Source organism: Rhinoderma darwinii, chromosome 5 (genome assembly GCF_050947455.1).
Source record: "Rhinoderma darwinii isolate aRhiDar2 chromosome 5, aRhiDar2.hap1, whole genome shotgun sequence".
NCBI lineage: Eukaryota > Metazoa > Chordata > Amphibia > Anura > Rhinodermatidae > Rhinoderma > Rhinoderma darwinii.
The window spans coordinates 95294528-95303850 of record NC_134691.1 but is presented as its reverse complement, the minus strand read 5'-3'; the positions used below and the strand labels follow the sequence as shown (position 1 = coordinate 95303850).

Below are 9323 nucleotides of genomic sequence, written 5' to 3'. Positions count from 1 at the left end.
TCTTGTATGTACGTTCTGTGTTTGGTTCTTGCTGTATATTTATGTACAGAGCTTGGTTCTGGTACTGCATTTATGTTATGAGTTTCGTTTTCGTGCTGTATATATATGTACTGAGCTTTGTTCTGGTGTGTATTCATGTACTGTACTTAGTCCTGGTGCTGTATTTATGTACTGTGCTTAGTTCTGCTGTATTTCGGTACTGAGCTTTGTTCTGGTTCTGTATTTATGTATTGAGCTTGGTTCTGATGCTGTATTTATGTACTGAGCTTGGTTCTGATGCTGTATTTATGTACTGTGCTTAGTTCTGCTGCTGTATTTATATACTGAGCTTGGTTCTGGTGCTGTATTTATGTATTGAGCTTGGTTCTGGTACCATATTTATTACTGTGCTTCTTCGAGTGCACACAGTGAAAATGCATAACTATGATGCTGAATAATAGGTTTATAATCAATGAGTGTAATATAGTGAGTGCAGGTAGATAGGTATATCTTTTATCTGCATGTATACACTACAGATTTTATGCAGCATGCTATCAGGATTTTTATAAATTCTATATACTTGTATCAAACCGCTTTCTATAACATGTGAACATAAAGATTCTATTGTTTTTTTTCTTTGCTATCTGTCCTTTATCACCCTATAGGGCATGTGGGAGCGCCATTTTAGTGTACGCCTCAAGCAGCAGAAAGGCTAGGTGCACCCCTGGCTCCAACCCACTGATTATGCAAATATGAAAGAGATTTACGAGAAAATCGTCTTCCTTTCAATTGTTGTTACGGTACGTTTAGTTATATAAACTGTCAACTTTGTACTTTTCAGTTTGTTCCTGTGTAGTATAAATTGTTGTCAAACAGCAGTCATTCAGTTCTTGCATTCATCCAGGGTGCAATGGCTTTCGTGCTACTTCAGGTGCTGATACCAATATTTCTCAGCAGTGTATATGGAGTGGTAAGTGTGTATTGTTTGGTTTGTATTCATAAAATGTACCTAATTAATTATTCACAATATGTGGACGTTATCATTTTTAAATGACTTTATGTATAATTTTATACATTTATAAGCAGAACACCAATTTGGAACTGAGTCTTTGCACGTTTTAAACAATATTGTCTTCAATGTCGTGAGCACATATAGTTTTCACTTTTGCAGCATACAATAATCAACTACTCCTAATTTTATTGAACTCCTACAGTGTGGGACTATGTGCAGCCACACTAGCGATTATGACTTCTGTCATATTTCCATCCTTAGTGTACCAGGCTTGGATACTGTCACACTCCCTTTTGGAAAGTATGTGCTCCCACAACTGAACACCATTTATTATTGGTTTAAAGCACCTTTAAAAACAGATATGCATTTAAACATTTCGGTGGCACATTTACTAAGACTAGCGATTCATATGCCAGTATTAGCATGAAAGTCTACAGGAGTAAGTTGGAGGTAATTAATTAAAAGGAACATGACTGTTTATAAATTTGCCACATCTTCTGCTATCCAGTTTTAACCTAAAAAAAAATGCAGCTAAAAAACTTTGCAAAATGCGGTGTGTGAATGCAGCCTAAAGCAGGCAATATCTTTCTTGAATTTTAGTATCCACTGATGTCTAATTTGTGTCTGTTTTTATATTTTAGCCTCTTTCAATGAAAAGTGGTAAGTCTATAACATGCATATTTTATTCTTATTTTTATTATTTTGTATAGGTATGCAGTGTCATTAGTTTTCATTGAACTTTTCTGGTAGTTTTGGCTGTGCATCTTGCACAAGTGAAGCTTTGCGTTTCTATGCGCTTCACCTTTATGCGGTCGAAATCACACCGCAAAACATGTGGCTGTTGCCGCACGGTTCATGTCCGAGCTGCAACTACCGCAGCTCGGCCACAACGTGTATGGGCACCCTGATAGTGAGGGACCACAGGAGTCAGTACTTGTTTTAATATATTCATTAATGATTATTGTGGAGTAACATATAAAAAAATTTCCAGTTGATTCAAAACTGTGTAAATAATTAACCCCTTCCCGTCGTAAACAACTTTCAGATTTTCATTTTCGTGTTTTCCTCCCCACATTCCAGAAGCCATAACGTCTTTATTTTTCCGTCTATATAGTACTATGAGGGCTTGATTTTTGCGGGACGAGTTGTAGTTTTTCGTGGCACGATTTATTTTGCCGTATAATGTACTAGGAAACAGGGAAAAAAAATATTTGTGGGGTAGAAAATGAAAACAACAGCGATTCCTCCATGTTTTTTTGTGCGCCGTTTTTACGGAATTCAATGTGCAATTAAAACAATATGTTACCTTTATTCTGTGGGTCAATACGATTACGGCGACACCAAATATATATAGTTTTTTCTATATTTTACTACTTTTACAAGTAAAAACCTAAGTGTAAAAAAGAACATTTATTCTGTCGCCAAATTCTGAGAGCCATAACTTTTTTATTTTTCCGTCGATTAAGTGGTATGAGGGCTTATTTTTTGCGGCATAAGCTGTCGTTTTTAATAATACCATTTTGGTGTACATGCGACGGTTTCATCACTTTTTATTTCATTTTTTGTGGGAGATGAGGTGACCAAAAAAGAAACATTCTGGCGTTTACAATTTTTTTTTTTTTACGGCGTTCACCTTGCGGGTTAAATAATGATATATTGTAATAGTTCAGACTTTGGTGATACCAATTATGTTTATTTATTTTTTATTTTTTACTATGCTCTAGGGGGGAAATGGGAAAAGAGGGTTTTTTTGAACTTTAAATTTTTATTTTTTTTTACACCAAAAAAAACTTTATTTAACTTCATTCATTTATTAGTCTCCCTAGGGGACTTCAACCAGCGATTGTTAGATCGCTTGTACGATATACTGCAATACTAATGTATTGCAGTATATCGTGATTCTGACAGGCACCTACTAAGCCCTGCCGGAGGAAAGGCTTAATAGGTGTACAAAGATGGCGGACCTGGGGGCGTTCATTAAGCCCCCAGGCAGCCATAGCAACCATTGCCCCCCGCAATTGCTTTGCGGGGGGCGCGATGAGCTGTTAGAGGGGGTCGTCCCCCTCTTTCTGACGATTTAAATTCTGCGGTCAGTATTGAACGCAGCATTTAACGAGTTAAACTAGCGGGATCAAGCTCGAGTGCGATGCCGCTAGTTACTCTGAAGTGTCGGCTGTAACATACAGCTGACACCGTCATCGTATGGAGTGAGCTCACTGCGTGAGCCCGCTCCATACTTCCCCTACCCGACTTTGGCGTATGGATACGTCAAATGTCGGGAAGGGGTTAAAGAGAAATGATCACCTCCAGGGAAACCTCATGGAGTAATAGGAGACTAAAATATAAAACCTTGCTTCTGAGCTGAGAGAGCATCGCTGATGATCTCTTACTTCATGCTGGATGTTGTTATATTAGTAGCAATGTAAGAGAGATTCCTGTCAGTGAGGAGGGGGCCTGCTCTACCCTCTGCTTCCCGACATTGAGCCATAGCATTTTTTTGTATCCAGCCCTAGGGGGAGCTCAGTGCATAGAGATTTTTTGGCTAAATGCACATGTTGCAGAATTTTACGAGGAGAAGCCGCATTAAAACAGCAGGTAAATCCGCACTTAAAAATGCATAACAAAAAAAACCACACTATTAAGTGCGGTTTTTACACCTAAATGCGGAAATAGGTGCGGAAATAGGTGCGGTTTTATGTTTCGGATTTTGGTGCATTTTTTTTAAACTTGCCAGATACATTTCTGAGGCAGAAACGCAAGATAAATTGACATGCTGCGGATTTTAAAATATGCACCGCAGGTCAATTTACGCGTGGAAAAATTCTGCAATGTGTAGATGGGATTACTCGAAGTCCCATATACTTTGCTGTTACTGTGTTACGCTGCAGATTTCCTGCAGGAAATTCCAGACACTTTCTATTCAATAGTAGCTGTATCAATTTATATGCACTGAGCTCCCCCTAGTGGTGGTTGCAGGCAGTTTTATTATGTACTGTGTGACGGGGGCTGGGGATTTAGAGCTGTATGGAAGAAAGTTATCAATGTATTTGTCAGTTGTCTGGTGTAAATAAATACATTGAATATCATGGTATTCAGACTGAGCGCCATATTTATGAAGCACCTGTTCTGCTTTTAACAACACATGAGTAGGTGAGACATGTGGAAAGTTACTTGAATATTAAAAAATCCCCCACTTTTCTACAAAGTGTTTAACCCATTAGTGACCGCCCAATAGTGTTTTTACGGCGGCCACTAATGGGCTTTATTACGATGCAATAGCCTTTTTACGGCGCTGCATCGGAATAAATAAACAAGGAGCCGTTAAATGTCCCTGCTCTCAGCTGCCAGAGGTAGCTGAGGGCTGGGGGCATCCCTGCTCGAACGGGTGAGATCGATATTAGTATCAATCTCACCCGTTTAACCCCTCAGATCGGGCGCTCAATAGCGAGTGCTGCATCTGAGTGGTTTTGGAGAGAGAGAGGGAGCTCCCTCTCATCCCACCGACACCCGGCGATAAGATCACCGAGTGTCTGTGTCTCCGATGGCAGCCGGGGGCCTAAAAAAGGCCCCCAGGTCGGCCTGTAGTGTATGCCTCTGGCATGACCTAGCAGATGCCTGTCCATTTTACACGGACAGGCATAATACACTGCAATACAGAAGTATTGCAGTGTATTATAAATGCGATCAGATAATCGCATAGTGAAGTCCCCTAGTGGGACTAGTAAAAAAGTGAAAAAAAAGTTTAATAAAAAGTGAAAAAAAAAATATGAAAAACCCACTTTTTCCCCATACAAACTGCTTTATTATTAAAAAACAACATAAAGTAAAAAAGTTACACATATTTGGTATCGCCGCGTCCGTAACGACCCCAACTATAAACTTATTACATCATTTATCCCGCAAGGTAAATGTCGTAAAAAAATAAAATAAATAACAATGCAAAAATTGCTGTTTTCTTTGAATCCAGCCTTAAAAAAAAATTGATAAAAAGTGATCAAAAAGTTGCATCTACTCCAAAATGGTACCGATAAAAACTACAAGTCATTCCGCAAAAACAAAGCCCTCATACAACTGCATCAGCGGAAAAATAAAAAAGTTATGGCTCTTCAAATATGGAGATGCAAAAACAAATCATTTAAAAAAAAAAGTAAATCATTTAAAAGTAGTCAAAACACAAAATCTATATAAATTTGGTATCGTTGCAATTGCAACAACCCGCTGAATAAAGTTATTGTGTTATTTGTACCACACGGTAAACGGCGTAAATTTGGGGCGCAAAAAAGTGTGGCGAAATTGCAGGTTTTTTTCAATCCCCCCCCAAAAAAAGTTCATAAAACTTAATCAAGAAATTCTATGTACCCCAAAATGGTGCTATTGAAAATTGCAACTTGTCGTGCAAAAAACAAAACCTTATACAGCAATGTCGACGCAAAAATAAAAAAGTTATAGCTCTATGAATGAAACGAGGGAAAAACTTAAAAAATGGCTTAGTTATGTAGGTCTAAAATAGGCTGGTCATTAAGGGGTTAATGAGGCTCTGTCACCAGATTAGCAAATCCCTATCTCCTACATAATGTGATGGGCGCTGCAATGTAGATAACAGCAAAGTTTTTTTTTTTTTTTTAAAAACGATCATTTTTTCCCAAGTTATGAGCAATTTTATATTTATGCAAATGAGCTTTTCAATGGACAACTGGGCGTGTTTTCTCGTTTTACCAACTGGGCGTGTATTGTGTTTTTACCAACTGGGCGTGTATTGTGTTTTTAACCAACTGGGCGTGTATTGTGTTTTTACCAACTGGGCGTTGTGAATAGAAGTGTATGACGCTGATAAATCAGCATCATACACTTCATCGTTCCCACCCAGCTTCTTTCACTGCAGACACACAGCGTGACATCACCCACAGGTCCTTCAAGGTTGTCGTCAGACAAAGATACATCGGCTCCAGGCGTGCAAAAGGTTAATATGCTCATCTCTAGGGAGTTTACTATGCTTACCTGCACATGGTGATGCTGCTGCAAATTCAACTGTATGCCTGGAGCTGATGTGTCTTCTCTCTTCCGACGCCAAGGTTGAATGACCTGTGGGTGACGCCATCATTCCCAGCCAGCTTCTTTCACTGCAGACACAGAGTGACGTCACCCACAGGAGAAAACACGCCCAGTTGTCCATTGAAAAGCTCATTTGCATAAATATAAAATTGCTCTTAACTTGGGCAAAAATGATCGTTTTAAAAAAACAACCAACTTTGCTGTTATCTGCATTGCAGCGCTCATCACATTCAATAGGAGATAGGGATTTGATAATCTGGTGACAGAGCCTCTTTAAGCAAAGTGTTTAACCCCTTTCCGACATTTGACGTATCCATACGCCAAAGTCGGGTAGGGGAAGTATGGAGTGGGCTCCCGAAGTGACCCCGCTCCATACGATGCCGGGGTCGGCTGTATGTTACAGCCGACACTTCAGAGTAACGAGCGGAATCGCGCTCGAGCACGAACCCGCTTGTTTAACTCGTTAAATGCTGCGGTCAATAGCGACCGCAGCATTTAAATCGTTAGAAAGAGGAGGCAATGGTTGCTATGGCTGCCTGGGTGCTTAATGAAGGCCCCCAAGTCTGGCAGGGTTCAATAGATGCCTGTCAGAATTACGATATACTGCAATACATTAGTATTAACGATCGCTGGTTGAAGTCCCCTAGGGGCACTAATATAAAAAGTAAAAATGAGTTAAATTAAAATATTCTTTTGTGTAAAAAAAAAATACAATATTAAAAGTTGAAAAAAAAAAACTTTTCCCATTTTCCCCCTAGAGCATAGTGAAAAACTAAATAAATAAACATAATTGGTATCGCCGCATCCGTAAAAGTCTGAACTATTACAATATAACACATTTTTTAACCCGTACGGTGAACGACGTAAAAAACAAAATTGTAAACGCCAGAATGTCTATTTTTTTGGTCACCTAATCTCCCACAAAAAATGAAAGAAAAAGTGATCAAAACGTCGCATGTATACCAAAATGGTATTATTAAAAACTACAGCTAATTCCGCAAATAATAAGCCCTCATACAACTTAATCGACTGAAAAATAAAAAAGTTATGGCTCTCGGAATTTGGCGACACAAAATAAATTTTCTTTTTTACACTTAGGTTTTTACTTGTAAAAGTAGTAAAATATAGAAAAAACTATATATATTTGTATTCGCCTTAATTGTATTGACCCACAAAATAAAGTTAACATGTTGTTTTAATTGCATAGTGAATTCCGTAAAAATGGCGTGCAAAAAACCATGGAGGAATCGCTGTTTTTTTCATTTTCTACCCCACAAATATTTTTTTTTCTCGTTTCCTAATACATTATATGGCACAATAAATGGTGCTACGAAAAACTACAACTCGTCCCACAAAAATCAAGCCCTCATAGGACTATATCGCTGGAAAAATAAAGACGTTATGGCTTTTGGAAGGTGGGGAGGAAAAAACGAAAATGAAAATCTGAAAAAGGGCTGTGGCGGGAAGGGGTTAAAAAGGACTGACCTGGAATTTATAATCTAAATCAGATTTGTCAACAGTAGTCTGTTACATGCTGCACAGGGGAGAGATACTGACATACTGCTCGCACAGTGCCTCAGTATTACCAGAGGTCTCACTATAAAGATCTGTTAGAAAATTACTGTTAACATTAACGTAATAAAAAAAATTGTTCTCAGCTGGGGTGGGTACAATACACAAATTCTGCTATAGGGCCCTTTGATTTCTGTTTATGCCCCTGTGTATTATGAAGCAGCAGGAGGAGGCTAGAAGCAGCAGAAGTAAATCCTGTCTCTGCTTTGCCTGAGTGGCTGCTGGTTCTGTGTGTATGTAGTGAGAGACTCAGATTAACCCTTTAAAAGTCGCGGTCTCCTCCTCCAGCAGATTAACCCTTTACAAGCAACTGTCTCGTCTGCCTCCTCTAGAAGATTAAAGGGTAACCAAACTTTTAAAAAACTTCTGACGTATCCTAGTAACATGTCAGATGCTTTGATCGGTGGGGGTCCGAGCACTGAGACTCCCACCGATCACTAAAATTAAGTGGCAGAAGCACTCGGGTGAGTGCTGTGCTGTTTCGTTTATAATTGGCCTTCATCGGAAAGCCGTGCGAGCGGTGTACGGGCACAATAGAAAGCCTATGAGTCTGTACACAGTTTGCTCAGCTTTCTGAGGAAAGCCGATCAAAAATGAAGAAGCACAGCGCTCAATTGAGCACTCCTGCAGTTTTGTTTTAGCGATCGGTGGAGGTCTCAGTGATCGGATCTCCATTGTTTGAAACCTCTGACATGACACTAGGACATAACAAAAGTTTTTTAAAAGTTTAGTCACCTTTAAAACATTTACAAGCAGTTGTCTGCCCCTCCTCTAGCTGGGCTGCATAATACACAGAGAAATCTTATTACATGGCTGAAGAAATAACAGTATTCTGTATGAAGTAAAGTTCAGGATCTTGCCTGGAGGTGAGGACATTTTTGCCCAATTTGCATTTTGATGATTTGTCACGATTTATAATCCATTGGTGAATTAATTCCCCAGGTTTGAAATGAGCTTTTGGCAAATTTATAAGAAAAAGAAGTGGATCTTTACTACCATTGTATGGACCAACAAATAATCAAAACTGGCAAAGCAGGCAAATTGATTCACTCGCCCCTACTCCTGGCCAGATTTGAGCACAAGGGTCCATTCACATAATGTAAAGAATTAGCTCCTCCCCTTTACAGTTGGTACCTCCCACAGAAGTAATTTCCCAATATTTGGACCTCACTTTGCTGAAATGAAAGTAGAGAGTGTGTCTTGTAAAACTGAGGTAAATCCACTGTTCTATTAATGACATACATTGGAAATACTTCTGATAATTTAATCTTCAGTCACTGTTTGTGTTTTTCTCACAAAAGAGGTCAGTATTAAATTACAAACTTGGATAAATTGAAGGCTTAGGAAGAGTGCAAATGAGGGTTATTAAGGTAAGGATAGGCACAAGAGATAATAAAGTCCACAATGTTCGAAAATACTGGGTAATATGACATGGGAAAGGACTTAGGGATATTATTTGGGGATGAAATTATTAATTTATTAAATGTTTTCTCTGTTAAAAATCTATATTGAAATGTAATTATATTGTATTAATTGAGATTTACCAGAATGGTTTTGTAAATGGAGTAGTAATAAACAGTACAATAATAAACACAAGTTTCATATTTTTCATTATTATTGTTGTAATTATTGTTTCATTAACAGTAAATGACACATTTCTCAAAGAACATTTGGATATTACCAGAATAAATCAAGGTGAGCAGTTTAG

At 38.5% G+C, this 9323-nt stretch overlaps 1 pseudogene; it reads left to right on the top strand.

The window, feature by feature from the left end:
• The first annotated feature begins 731 nt into the window (after window positions 1–731).
• The window catches only part of LOC142652477 (meprin A subunit beta-like), an 85584-nt pseudogene continuing 76992 nt past the window's right edge, over window positions 732–9323 (top strand).